Here is a 14,577-nt window from a genome sequence, read left to right on the forward strand (position 1 = left end):
CTCCCTGGCGCTAACAAGTGAGCATCAGATTCCTAATCTGCAAAAGGAGAGTCAAATGCCTAACTCACAGGGTTGTTGTGGGTATTAAATGAGATGGTACATAAGTAGTTAGCATAGTGTCTGGCAAAGAATGGTTATTCAGTAACAGCTATTTTGCTCCACTCCCCATCCACTTTTTCAAACATGATTTTAAAATGACCTCTTTTACTACTGACATTGAATATGTTGCCTATATCTGATTTACATTATGGTGCCTTTTCTTCTTTATGACAGCACTCCTTTTGTAGTCCATCAAATCTTCTTTAGTTTCTAGCCAAGTGGTAAAATATTTTTATTAAAAGTGCTCACTTCAGCAGCATATATACTAAAATTGGAATGATACAGAGAAGAGTAGAATGGCTCTTGCACAAGGAAGTCATGCAAGTTTGTGAAGTATTCCATTTTAAATAAATAAAAAAGTAATAAAAATAAATAAAAAGGAGAACGGTGTACAGGACTCCCATTTTATTCACTACTTTTGTCACTGCTCATGGCATCTTCAGTGAACATGCATTTGAAGATAAATGGAATTCATACTGATTCTGGTCATAATTACATTCTTTATCACCTTAATGGTCATTGATAATGATAGTATTGGGGTGTGGGGCCTTTTTTTGAGACAAGGTCTCACTCTGTTGCCCAGGTTACAGTGCAATGGTATGACCACAGCTCACTGCAGCCTTGACTCCCAGGCTCAAGTGATCCTCCCACCTTAGGTTCCCAAATAGCTAGGACTATGGGCATCCACCACCGACCCAGCTAATTTTTTATTTTTTGTAGAAATGGGATCTCACTATGCTACCCAGACTGGCCTTGAACTCCTGAGCTCAAGCGATCCTCCTGCCTGGCTTCCCTAAGTGCTAGGATTACAGGCATGAGCCACCGCACCTGGCCAGTGGGGGGCGTTTAATATACTGAAATTTCATTTGAAATTTTGTGATTTAAAGGTTTATCTTTACTAATTCAGAACAATATAAAAATATACAGACTAATAACATGGAAAGTAATTTGAAATTTAACAAATTGAGAATGTAGGACATTCATTAATAGCCATTAATAACACCATAAGATAGCAATTCATGAATGGTAGAAAGGAAAAAATATATTTGTATTTATTCTTTATACTTTGATCTATGTAAAATGCCAAAAGCACTAATAACACATGGATATAAAATATTCTTTTTGCCCTGTGTTGAGAGAATACTGCTATATTCAGCTGTCTTGCTTGTCTTTTCTCATGAAAATATGTATATATTTTTAAGAAAACCAAAAAGCCTTGTTGTATTTGCTTGTTATCTATTGCTGCATAAAACATTATTCCAAAACCTAGCATTTAAAACAACATTTATCATCTCATAGTTTTTGTGGGTCAAGATCCAGACATGACTAAGCTAGGTATCTCTGCCTGAAGGTCACTCACAAAGCTACAAACACTGTGTTGAACTAGGGCTGAAAAATAAAGGAGCATTCAGAGAACAAGAAAGTATTCTTAGAAATTAGAAACACAGTTGTCAAATTAAAAAAAATATGCCAAGTAGAACTTCTAAATGTTAATATTGAGACTATTTCTTATTAATTATAACAAAATTATGAAAAATTTCACCACTGAAGAAAACAAATAAAGTTAAATGACCAAAACCAAGAGATCTCTGTTTGACCAACAGAATTTTCAGAAACAAAACAAAAGAAAATGCATGAGATACAATTATTAAAGATACAATTTAAATAAAAATATCAGGATGAGAAAATATACATTTCCACATGAAAAAGGCCGCCAAATGCCCAGAACAATGACTGAAAACAAAAAAAATCATACCAAGTGTGCTGGAAGCAAGATCCTGACTCACCAAAAAAAAAAAAAAAAAAAAGGAAAAAAATGACATTTTTATATATGCAAGTCCGTAAAACTTTTCTTAGAAAACATCTAGAAGATGAGTTTTGCTAAAATGAGATAGTCAACCACAAAGTGAAAGACACGAAATCCAGAAAGTATCAACTTCAACATAGCAAACAGCTAAGGGATTTCTTAAATGATTGTGAGTGGAGGGCCCAGAATGACAGCTCTGAGGCAGGTACTGAAATTAACCACTCCAGACTGAAGCAGGAAGATGAAGGACGCCTCGTGTGATTTCTCTAAGATCCAAAGGAAACTACTGAATTTCCTGATTTTTAAAACATGATTAAGAGTTTATTTCAGCTTTTTAAAAAGATTTTTGTTGTAGTGTTTGTGGATAAATTAATCACAGTTGTAAAAAAAAACCTAAACCTTCCCAAAATGAGGCAGTCATTAATTCCAAAAGGAAATATAACAATTGTACAATTTATGTCACAGCAATGAACAATATAGAGTAAAGCACATAGCCGTAATCATAATAATGCAAAACTAAATGTTGACTTCACCAAAACTTATTATGTAATTCTACTGGAAGAATGGATGGAGGACAATTGGTAAAAAGTGGCTTTCACAGTAGGAAATAAGTTATAATGATCAAATGGATATAATAAGAAATAGAAATTTAAGAAATTTTCAAATAACAGGTAAATTATAAATTTAAAAAAATAAAACAACTTAAGAGTTGAAAATGGTTGGTTCAGTAGAGAAGTTATCTGGGAGTAAGCCATAGGTGAAGCAGTGTATGACCTGCTGCTTTTCATTATCAACCCTGACTTTTAAACTATGAACATGTATTACTTTACTATATATAATTTAAAAAATATTTAAAGCCCGAAACACTAAATGGTCTGCCCTAGTGTTAGACTGTGGTAAATTCATCAAGGTAGTGTTTAGTCTATGAGGTCTCTTAATTTTAGCTAACCTTCCTTGATCTAATAATTATGGGTTCGCATATTCAAACAAAATATCACTAGTAAAAGGTCTACAGTACTATACTTGTAAAAATAAAGCTATACAAAGATTGAAGATTTTAATTAACAGTAAAATATGAAATGTTGTCACCAACTTTTGCTTTCTCAATCAATTTTTTTTTCCCAGTAGTTTGTGAGGAGACACAAATGGAGAAGTCAAAGAAGTTCAAGAAGTAATAGTGAGGAGGGAAGGGCATGGGAGTGGTATGAATAAAAGTACTCACTAATTATCAAAAACTTAGCAATTTTGGATTTTACAGATTACAAAGATAGTGATGGAATTCAAAATCTTCTGATATGTGTCATAGATGTCACACTGGCTTCCTGTGTAGTTTTCTCTGAAGCATGACTAGGTTTTACTTCGAATGTGAAGACATGCAATACAACAATAATGATCATTGATGCTCATTACAACTTTGATTGCCTACAGCAGACATAAGCAAAGAATGATAGTATGGCAGTGTAAGCACTTGCATTAAAGTAGATACACAACATGTAGATAGAAAAAAGTGCTTTTAAGACACAAAAATACAAGATCACTCACTTCCTCACTAATGAAGACTCCCAGAAAAGCAATTTTTAAAAAATAGTTCATAATTTCACATGATAATTAGTATACAATGTATGTGTATATCAAATCATCATATTGTATATCTTGGGTATATACAATTTTAATTTGTCAATTAAAAATACTTTAAAATTTCAAAAAGAAAAAGAAATACCTGGGCTTGCTGGATTCAAAATTTTGAGACAAGAAAAAGCACAAAACACAAGGAAATTTGTTCCCTCAAATTTAATCTTACACTGTTCTACTTAATGTCAAATAATTTCTTCTATCAATACTTCATTTTTTTAGCTTGATAGGTTGGGGAAGGACATTAATAATTCATAATATCTTTGATAATGCCTTTAAAACTCTCTGCCTTGTCCAATAGCTGGTGATATAGAAATATATTACTTTCCAACTGAGTAAACCAATGAAATAAGCATATTACATACATTCTTCTGTCACTTGCTAGGTAGCTTATGTCTACCAGATGTCTAGTCCTACTTTTTTATATCAAGACGGAGCTTTCCTAGGGCAAATTTTCAAGAGTAGTAATTTATTTTTCAACAGCACTAGATAGACCTAAGGTAAGGATCAGAATCCTATTGGAGAAAATATGCTGCTATCAGCTGCTTCACTACACATTTCATAACAGAGCAGACAATTCCAGAGACCTGTGAGTAAACAGTGAATGACAAACAGGATTCTGCCCCCTATTAAGTCAGTATCTTGCTGTTTGATTTTCTGCATACCCAAAGCACATTATTAATCTTGGCAGTTGAGAGCTTACTATTGTCCCCTCTCTACTTTGTATTGAACTTTTTGCTTTCCTTTGCTTTAAATATCATAAGACAATAATTTCATATGAGTAAAAAAAGAATCCAATAGAAGAGAAGCTAAACATGATTGCATTAACTTGTATTCTGTGTACTCTTGTAATGACCATAATTTATGACACAATTTTACATTTTGCATATATCTTCAGAACTTACTAAATGTTACTAACAGGAATTAAGGATGACTCTATGGAATAAGTCTTAACATTACCTGACAACTAGTCTATGGGTAAAAGGGTAAGAGGACTTTCTCTAAATCGCTGACATTATATAACGGTGCTTAAAAGAGAGCTTATCCTCCTGATGAACCAATAAAACAACAGTACTTTCCTTTCTAGACAAACTTCTCTCATAGTTAAACATAAGGTACTGCCTATAGTGACTATGAAATATTGTTAATATACGGCTGTGATGAAAGCAGTAAGTCACACAGGGAAGATATGAATGATTCATTTTTTCCAAAAGGTTTAATCATTAGGTCTACTTCAAAACATTTTCTAAGGCAAAAAAAATCAAGATAAATAATTCTTTTGATACCTAGCTGTTAAGGCTTTGCATACCAGAAAAATATATCTGCTTCACAAAGTCAGATAAATAACCTGAGGTACAAAAACTGTGGCTATTGATTGTGCATATTTTTATTCAAAGGATCTCTGTATTTCAGAAAAAAAAATGCTTCTCTGTGGTAAAGAATAAAAATATATCTCATAATTTTCTTCTAAAGATCCAAATAAATGCTCATGAGCCAAAAAAAGTATCTGTTTCATCCCTACAATACTTTTTATTTTTTACACCAAGAATATTTTCAGCTATTGATTTATCTTCACTTTAACTCCAAACATTTATCACATGATTATACCATCTGTAACCTATTTCAAAAATTATTCCTAACCTGAAAACTCATTTGGGGGTGTGGCTAGGCAATAGTATAAAGCAATCAACATTTTATCACTTGGTAACAGCTAAATGTCATATCAAATTATCTACATCTGATTCTACTATCTCATTATGAAAGGATGCATTAACAATAAACTAGGTACTATGAAGTATTGCTGGTCTCACTCTCCTCTTTTATGTTCCAATAGAATGTTTTAATTTCACAGGAATTACTTACTAAATTTTGAAAATCACTTGACTGTAAATTCCCCCATTCTCTCATTTTTCAAAAAAACAAAATAAGTAATAAAATGAGCAGTGATTCCAAACAAGGATTCAGATTCTAAAAGGACAGTTCAACTAAATATTCTGTTAAAGCAGGATTTGAATACTATATTTTGCAATGTTTAGAAACAAGGACACTATCCAAAACACATGCTTAATTGTACCACTATTGTTATGTAAACACTTCAAGATGTAACAAATTAGTACTTTTTGACCAGAATCAGTTGATCATCAAGTTCTTTCTAAAATTAGACTTCTCATATGTCTAATGAAAGATACCACAATTTGTCATTACAGCTGTTTTTAGATATTTGTTTTGTCAGTTAACTAGTAAGCTTAAGTGTGGACTGAAAAATAAATACTAGGTATGTATACAAGTATGTGTCTTTTTTAATCATATAGTCTTTTTTCTAGGTTATTAACGCCAATTGTTGTAGAAAAATATTAAATTTTATTTATTAAAAAATATTTATTTATTTATTGAGTCAGGGTCTTGCTCTACTGTCCATGCTGGAGTACAGTGGCACAATCGCAGTTCACTACAGTCTCGAGCTCCTGGGCTCAAGCATTTCTCTCACTTTAGCCTCCCAAATAGCTGCAACTACAGGTACGTGACACCATGCCCAGCTATATTTTTTATTTTTTGTAGAGATGCGGTCTCACTATGTTGTCTAGGCTGATCTCAGACTCCTAGACTCAAGTGATCCTCCTGCCTCAGCATCCCAAAGTGCTGGGTTTACAAGTGTAAGCCAACGTATAAACCTTCATATCCTCTTTCTTTGCCTGACCACTATGAATAATTTTCTTGAGTCTTAAATGCCTAGGTTTTGTTGTGCAGATCAGAGTACCAAATAAAGAAATAATGGAAAGGAGTTTGAACTAGATTGCTTTATATTGAAAATGACAAAGAGTTGCTTGCAGAAGAAAAATATGGATCCTAAAGAAAAGGAGGGTAAGAAAGGTAAGGACTAATCCAGGCTGTCTTTAGGGCACATTTTAAGAAATTCTGAGCCGGGTGTGGTGGCTCACATCTGTAATCTCAGCACTTTGGGAAGCTGAGGTGGGTGGATCACCTGAGGTTGGGGGTTCGAGACCAGCCTGACCAACATGGAGAAATCTTGTCTCTACTAAATACACAAAATTAACCGGGCATGGTGGCGCATGCCTGTAATCCCAGCTACTCAGGAGGCTGAGGCAGAAGAATTGCTTGAACCTGGGAGGCGGAGGTTGCAGTGAGCTGAGAGCGCACCATTGCACTCCAGCCTGGGCAACAAGAGCAAAACTCCGTCTCAAAAAAAAAAAAAAAAATTCTTAGGATGAATACAGAGTGAGCCGCTCTACCATGTGGTACAGGACTTTAAGAAGATAGGTGAAAAAGGATTTAAATACATTTTGTTGTGTATTATGACCGAAAATCCTTTTTGATGTTTTTTCAGAGATATTAGTAAACAAAATTGCTTTCTGAATTTTTAGGCATGTTATGTTTTTGTTTGTATGTTTGTTCTCTAGTTATTTATTATGCTCAGGTTGACTTCAGAGTGAGAGCAGGAGGTCCAGCTTTATATAGATTACAATATAGATTATGGATTATTACTCCAATAGGTAGTAGATATTTAAACCATAATTTCAAAGAAAAGTAGTCCAATTTTTCAATTTCTTCCAAGTTTTGCTGTGGGCTATAACATAATAAACCAGACTATTAGGAATTTGACATATTCTGCAACTTCTATTTGGTTACAAGCACCAAATAGTTTATGAATAACTATTTAAAACCAAAGCATATTACCACACAAATTAAAATAGACTGCAGTATGATAGGTGCACAATAATGAGTAACTGGTATTTATTAAATATTTACTCTGTATCACGATTTTTTTCTAAACAGCTGACATATATTAATTCTTTTGCTATGCCCACCATAATTGTATAATATAGAACTAGTTTTTGCCCTATTTTTTAAAAGTGGAAATGAAGTACCAAAAAGATAAATAACATGCTTAAGGTCACATAATACCAGTTGGTAAGTAGTGCAGTTGGATTGAAAACCAGGCAGTCTGGTTCCAGAGCCTACCTTCTCAACCTCTATGTTATACCGTTTCTTTAAAACAGTATGTTTAAATCATACAGAAAAAGAATTACAATCTAAAGATATTTCATTATTAATAACAAAAGAAGTCAATGTTCACAATATAAATTTTAAAACAATCCTATTCTCAGTGATACACATAATGTGGCCTGAACGGGATTTTGTTTATGTGCTACCCCAATTCATGTGCTCACCTTGCTTGCTGGCTAGAGTTGCCATTGCCATTGTTATCAATAGTGTAACAACTTGTCTGAGAAAAAATAAGTAGTATGTCACGGTGTTTCACACTTATAAAGTAAAATTTGACCAAGAGTTTTTAGAAACACCTGGCTTCTGGCCATGTATAGTACAGATGGACATAAGCTCTCTGCAGGGAGTGGAGAAAGAGAAAGAGAGAGTGAGAGAGAGGAAAAAAATGATGTATTACACATTATAATTTAATATATATTGCATATATTTGGAAAAACTAATAGATACAAATTATCCCATTGAGCCTGGGTTGTTTTGTGACAAAGTTTTATTGGATTTCTTTGCTACTGCTCCTGGGGCATAATAGGGCCAATCAGTATGAATTCTAGGGAAACAGTATCAGTTAAAATTCATGGGGAGTAATGCAGGTAACAGAAATATGGAAATGATCCCAGCAGAGCACTAAAAGGACCAGTCTGTAAACAAATATAGCCAATGATCGTCATGGCAAGCAATCCTGATGAAATAGCCATGGAGTAACCTTTCCTTTACCTCAAAAGAGAATTACGCTCCAGGTGATCTGTACTGAGGTTTTACCAGGATCATCTCTGTAGTTGTTGAAATTAAATTGCCACTTCCATAGGGAATTGCCTAGAAAATAACTTTGTCATGGAACAATAACCTAAGAGCTTACTTCAAAATACAGTCCTTAAGGATTGTTTTAAGAATGATAAGAGCATTGGTAACATCCTAAAAGGGTGTTCTCAGAATCACCTAAATGAGGCTGTTTTTCAAACCATTCCATTGTGCAGTTCAATGAGACTCCCTGGATGTGGAATTTAATATCCAAGAACTTTTCAATATGTGGATGCGTTCATCCACAAAACCATTTATTTGACTCCAAACATATTTGTGTTTGGTTTTCGTGCAGTTTTTTCAGTGTAGAGAGATGAATGTCTTACAGTAGATCTTGAGAAAAATCTCATTTGGGGAACTTGAAATATCTGCCACCACCGTGTGTAAGTCAACAGTGTGTAAATCCTCAGCTCAAAGTGCCTGTGTTGTTTTTCTAGACATCAGCCTTGTTTTTTCTGTTTCTATGAAGGATAAGAAGAAACTTGCCCTCAGTGCTCCAAATGAGATCATAGGATTATGAGTGAGTCTTACCATGAACCCACAATTTCTTGACTGAAAAAAGTAATAAAAAGAATTGGAACATGTTTACCCCTTCTGACATTAACCCAGTCCTGCTGGTACAGGCTGTGCTGTAAGTGTTGAGCAAACCCTTTGTCATTCACCTGAACCTCTGGAATGCCAGACCATTTGGAAAATTAAAGAATCTCACCTTCAAGCAGAGGGCAAGAAAGTACAGGTAATATCTGGATATTGCTCGTCACTGTGTTTGAAGTAGAATAAAGAGACAATAAAACATTTTGGCTGGTTTCTACATCTTGAGGATTTATTTTTCTCTTTGTGATGTGACAGTTTAAATGAGCAAGCTAACTTAAAATGGGAAAATATCTCTAATTTTTACAAGACCTACAACAATACAGACCTCACCCAACATTTGACTAAAATTCTCCAAATATTTACCCCAGGTAAATGCACATCTCAATTAACATCGTGATTTTTCCAAAAAATTAAGTTATAAAACAAATGTTTAGAGTAGGGGAAAATATGCTGACTTAAGTAACTTTGGAAGTATGTGGTGTCTATAGGACTAAAAGCAAAAGAAAGTATAAATAAGCACAGTACTCTAGTTGATAAAACATTTTCTCGGCCGGGCGCGGTGGCTCAAGCCTGTAATCCCAGCACTTTGGGAGCCCGAGACGGGTGGATCACGAGGTCAGGAGATCGAGACCATCCTGGCTAACACAGTGAAACCCTGTCTCTACTAAAAAATACAAAAAACTAGCCGGGCGAGGTGGCCGGCGCCTGTAGTCCCAGCTACTCGGGAGGCTGAGGCAGGAGAATGGCGTAAACCTGGGAGGCGGAGCTTGCAGTGAGTTCAGATCCGGCCACTGCACTCCAGCCTGGGTGACAGAGTGAGACTCTGTCTCCAAAAAAAAAAAAAAAATTCCCCACAGTAACAGTTCTAATATTAATATTAGATATTAAGAGTTCTAATATTCATATCCATGTAAGCTGGAATTGAAAAATTAAGTAAAAGGATGGCAGATGGTAGAAGCCAGATGTCTCACTATTAGAGTGAGAGTTTACAAATAAGCCAGTAGGAGAGACCAGAATGATCCATGTGGTAACGGAATAGAGTTGGAGACATCTGTACGAACTCATGTTTAGTTTAATATGGATACAGATGATTAATTATAAATATTTATAGATATTTATATATACATGGGTTAGTATACACAAATATATCCTTGTTCTACCAGTTGAGATGGCTTAGAAGCAACGACACCCTGAAAGCAAAGAACAGCCGGGCACAGTGGCTCACGCCTGTAATCCCAGCACTTTGGGAGGCTGAGGTGGGCGGATCACGAAGTCAAGCGATAGAGACAATCCTGGCCAACACTGTGAAAACCCATCTACTAAAAATACAAAAATTAGCTGGGCGTGGTGACGCATGCCTGTAGTCCCAGCTACTTGGGAGGCTGAGGCAGGAGAATCGCTTGAACCTGGAAGGTGGAGGTTGCAATGAGCCAAGATCGCACCACTGCACTCCAACCTGGTGACAGAGTGAGACTCCATCTCAAAAAAAAAAAGAAGAAAATAAAGCAAAGAACATGCCCAGCACTCAGATCTGATTTATATATGATCATTCTCTAATAAAAGGAACAATGGGTCCTTGGATAAATGACTGATTCTAGTACTAGTAAAGGTAATATAGAATATGAATTGGATCATCTTGTAGTGTTAGAAAAGTGAGTGCTCAAAATAAAACAAAAACCCACAATGATGGAGATATGTTAAAGGGACACAGAAGCTAAGTGACAGCCCTCCCATTGGCTCAAACTTTCACAATTTTAGCAACAAAATAAAGTAGTATTAGGTTATTACCCAGTATAAAATAAATATCCAAGAGTCCATATTAAAATAAATAAATGATTGAATAAATAAATAAAAAGGAGAGAAGAGACAAATTTATCATTCAGAATAATTTCAAATAATGTATGTATATACTCTCTTCCCAGGGAAGCAGAATATGACTCCTATACCTTAAATGTGGGCTTTGCATAGTGACTTTATTCAAAAAAATTATAATATGAAAAAAGAGAAAGAAAAAAGTAACCTTACAGTAAAAAAAACTTGATGAAGGCTACCTAGCCAGGTGATCAATGTCAACATGAACTGTTCACATTATGTTGATAGTACTCTTGATACAACATGATAAAAATATCACTTTTACCTCTGTGATCTTTTTCCCCAAACCCAAGATGCCATTCTAATCATGAGAAAAATATCAGAAAAATCATAATTGATGAAGCAGTTCTACAGAATACCTACCCAGTATTCTTCAAAATTGTCAGTCATCAAAAGCAAGTCTGAGAAACTGTTATAGCCAAGAAGAACATAAGGAGATGTGACAACTAAATGTAATGTGGAGGAGGCAGAACAACAATAGAAGCCTCCACTGATTGTTCTTTTGTAGGAACACCAAATTTAACAGCTATACACACACACACACGCACACACACACGTACCCTTTCATAAAAACAAAAAGTCAGGTGAGTGATTGCAGTACCTGGTTTTAACTTCATCAGCTATACACACACACACGCACACACACACGCACCCTTTCATAAAAACAAAAAGTCAGGTGAGTGATTGCAGTACCTGGTTTTAACTTCATGTCACTGAAAGAGGCACTGAAGTGCGTAGGAAAGCTAGTCTTGGATTGCTGCCACCATCCCTCCCCCATCCCCCAGCAGTGACTGCATGGCATGGAGGGAGAATCTGCGCTTGCCAGTGGAGACAGCACAGCAATTGTGGGTCTCTGCACTGGAACTCAGTGCTGCTGTGTCACAGCAGAAAGCAATACTGGGCAGAACTCAGTCTGTGCCCATGGAGGGTGCATTTAGACCAGCTTTAGCCATAGAGGAATTGCTCATTTTAGCAGTCAGAATCTGAGTTCCAATAAGTCCTGTCATTCCAGGCTAAAGGGCTCTGGGGTTCTAAATAAACTCACAAGGCCAACTAAGCCACAAGGACTGAAATTCACAGGCAAATACTGATGTTATGCTGGGCTCAGAGCCAGTGGACTTGGGGAGCATGCGACCTAGTGAGACACCAGCCAGGGTGGCCATGGGAGTGCCTGCGCCACTCCTCTCCGAAACCCAGGCAGCTCCGCTCACAGCTCCAGGAGAGATGACTTTCCTCCACCTGAGGAGAGAAGACAGAAGAGAAAAGCGGACTTTGTCTTGCAACTTAGATGCCAGCTCATCTATTGTAGGATAGGGGACCAGGCAGAGGCCTGAAGACCCCATTCCAGGTCCTCGCCCCTGAATGATATTTCTAGACACACTCTGGTTCAAAAAAAAGCCCTGTCTTGAAGGCAAGGAACCAGTCCTGGCAGGATTCATCATCTGCCGATGAAATACTCCTTAGGCCCTAAGCAATCAGCGGCCTCAGCCAGTAGTACTTTCTGTAGGCCTTGGATGAGACTCAGAGATGTGATGGCTTCAGGTGTGACCCAGCACATTTCCAGCTATGGTGGCTATGGGGAGACACCCCTTCTTCTTGAGAAAAGAACAGGGAAGAGCACATGGATATATAAAGCAAATATTATTAGAACTAAAGAGGGAGATAGACCACCATAATAGCTAGAAAATTCAACACCCCACTTGAAGCATTGGACAGATGATTCAAGACAGAAAATCAACAAAAGAACCTTGGACTTAAGCTGCACTAAGACCAAATCGAACTAATATTTACAGAACATTTTATCCAACAACCGCAGAATACATATTCTCCTCAGCACATGGATCATTCTCGAGGATAAACCATATGTTAGGCCACAAAACAAGTCTTAAAGCATTAAAAAAAAAAAAACTGAAATAATATCAAGTATCTTCTCTGGCCGCAATAGAATAAAACTAGAAATCAATAATGAGGAATTTTGGAAGCTGTATAAACACATGGAAATTAAACAATACACTCCAGAATGCTGAGTGGGTCAATGAAGAAATTAAGAAGGAAATTGAAAAATTTCTTGAAACAAATGATAATGGAAACATAACATACCAAAACCTATGCAACACAGTGAAAGCAGTATTAAAAGGGAAATTTATAGCTATAAGTGCATACATCATTAAAAGAGAAAAACATCAAATAAACAACCTCACAATGCATCTTAAAGAATGAGAAAAGCAAGAGCAAACCAAACCCAAAATTAGTAAAAAAAAAGAAATAATAAAGATCAGAGAAGGGCCGGGCATGGCGGCTCACATCTGTAATCACAGGACTTTGGGAGGCTGAGGTGGGCAGATTGCTTGAACTCAGGAGTTGGAGACCAGTCTGAGCAACATGGCAAAATGTCGTCTCTGCAAAAAAATTTTTGCTGGGTATGGTGGCATATTCTTCTGGTCCCAGCCACTTGGCAGGCTGAGGTGGGAGGATCACTTGACCCCAGGTGGTCAAGGCTGCAGTGAGCCATGATCACGTCGCTGCACTCCAGTCTGGGTGACAGAGTGAGACTCTGTCTCTAAAGGAAAAAAAAAAGAAAAAGATCAGAGAGGAAATAAATGAAATCAAAATGAAGAAAACAATATAAAAAATCAACGAGGCAGGTAAAGTGGCTCATACCTGTAGTCCCATCACATTTGGAGGACAAAGAGGGTAGATCCCTTCAGCCCAGGAGTTTGAGAGGAGCCTGGGCACCATGGAAAAGCCTGCCTCTATAAAAAATATGAAAATTTAAAAAATTAGACAGATGTGGTGACATGTGCCTGTAGTCACAGCTACTCAGGAGGCTGAGGTGAGAGGATTGCTTAAGCCCAAGAGGTCAAAGTTGCGTTGAGTCAAGATATCACCCCTGCACTCCAGCCTGGGAGACAAAAATGAGACCCTGTGTCAGAAAAAAATAAAATGAAATAAAATATATGAAATAAACAAAATGAATAGTTTTTTTAAAAAAAAGATAAGAAAACTGGCAAACCTTTACCAGACTAAGTAAGAAAAACAGAGAGATGACTCAAATAAAATTAGAGATGAAAAAGGACACATTACAACTGATACTGCAGAAATTCGAAGGATCATTAGAAACCTACAATAAATGGAAAATGGGTAAATTCCCAGACACATACAACCTATCTGTGATTGAATCGTGAAAAAAATCCAAAACCTAAACAGATCAAAAACAAGTAATAAGATTCAAGTTGTAATAAAAAGCCTCCCAGTAAAGAAAAGCCTGGGACCAGATGACTTTACTGCTGAATTTCACCAAACATCGAAAGAAGTAAAACCAATCCTACTGAAACTATTCAGAAAAATAGAAGAGGAAGGAATATTTTCCAGACTCATTCTATGATGCCAGTATTTATGCTAATACCAAAACCAGACAAAGACACACACACACACACACACACACACACACACACACTCTACAGGCCAACAGCTCTGATGAAAATTCATCCAAAAGTCCTCAATAAAATACCAGCAAACCTAATTCAACAATACATTAAAAAGATTATTCATCACAACAAAGTGGGATTTATCCCTGAGATGCAAGTATGGTTCAACATACATAATAAATGTGATACATTTCATTGATTGTATACAATAGAATAAAGGACAAAAACCATGTGATCCTTTCAATTGATGCTGAAAATCATTTGATAAAATTCAACATCCTTTTATAATAAAAACCTTCCAAATACTGGCTGTAAAAGGAACAA

At 36.1% G+C, this 14,577-nt stretch overlaps 1 non-coding gene across 1 annotated transcript; it reads left to right on the top strand.

Annotated features, from left to right (window-relative positions):
* The first annotated feature begins 340 nt into the window (after positions 1–340).
* LOC123573153 (U6 spliceosomal RNA) lies at positions 341–447 on the top strand. Its single transcript, XR_006697901.1, has one exon. It is a non-coding gene; the product is annotated as a U6 spliceosomal RNA (small nuclear RNA).
* Positions 448–14,577: the final 14,130 nt, after the last annotated feature.

The sequence above is a fragment of the Macaca fascicularis genome, chromosome 4 (genome assembly GCF_037993035.2).
Source record: "Macaca fascicularis isolate 582-1 chromosome 4, T2T-MFA8v1.1".
NCBI classification, from domain to species: Eukaryota; Metazoa; Chordata; class Mammalia; order Primates; family Cercopithecidae; genus Macaca; species Macaca fascicularis.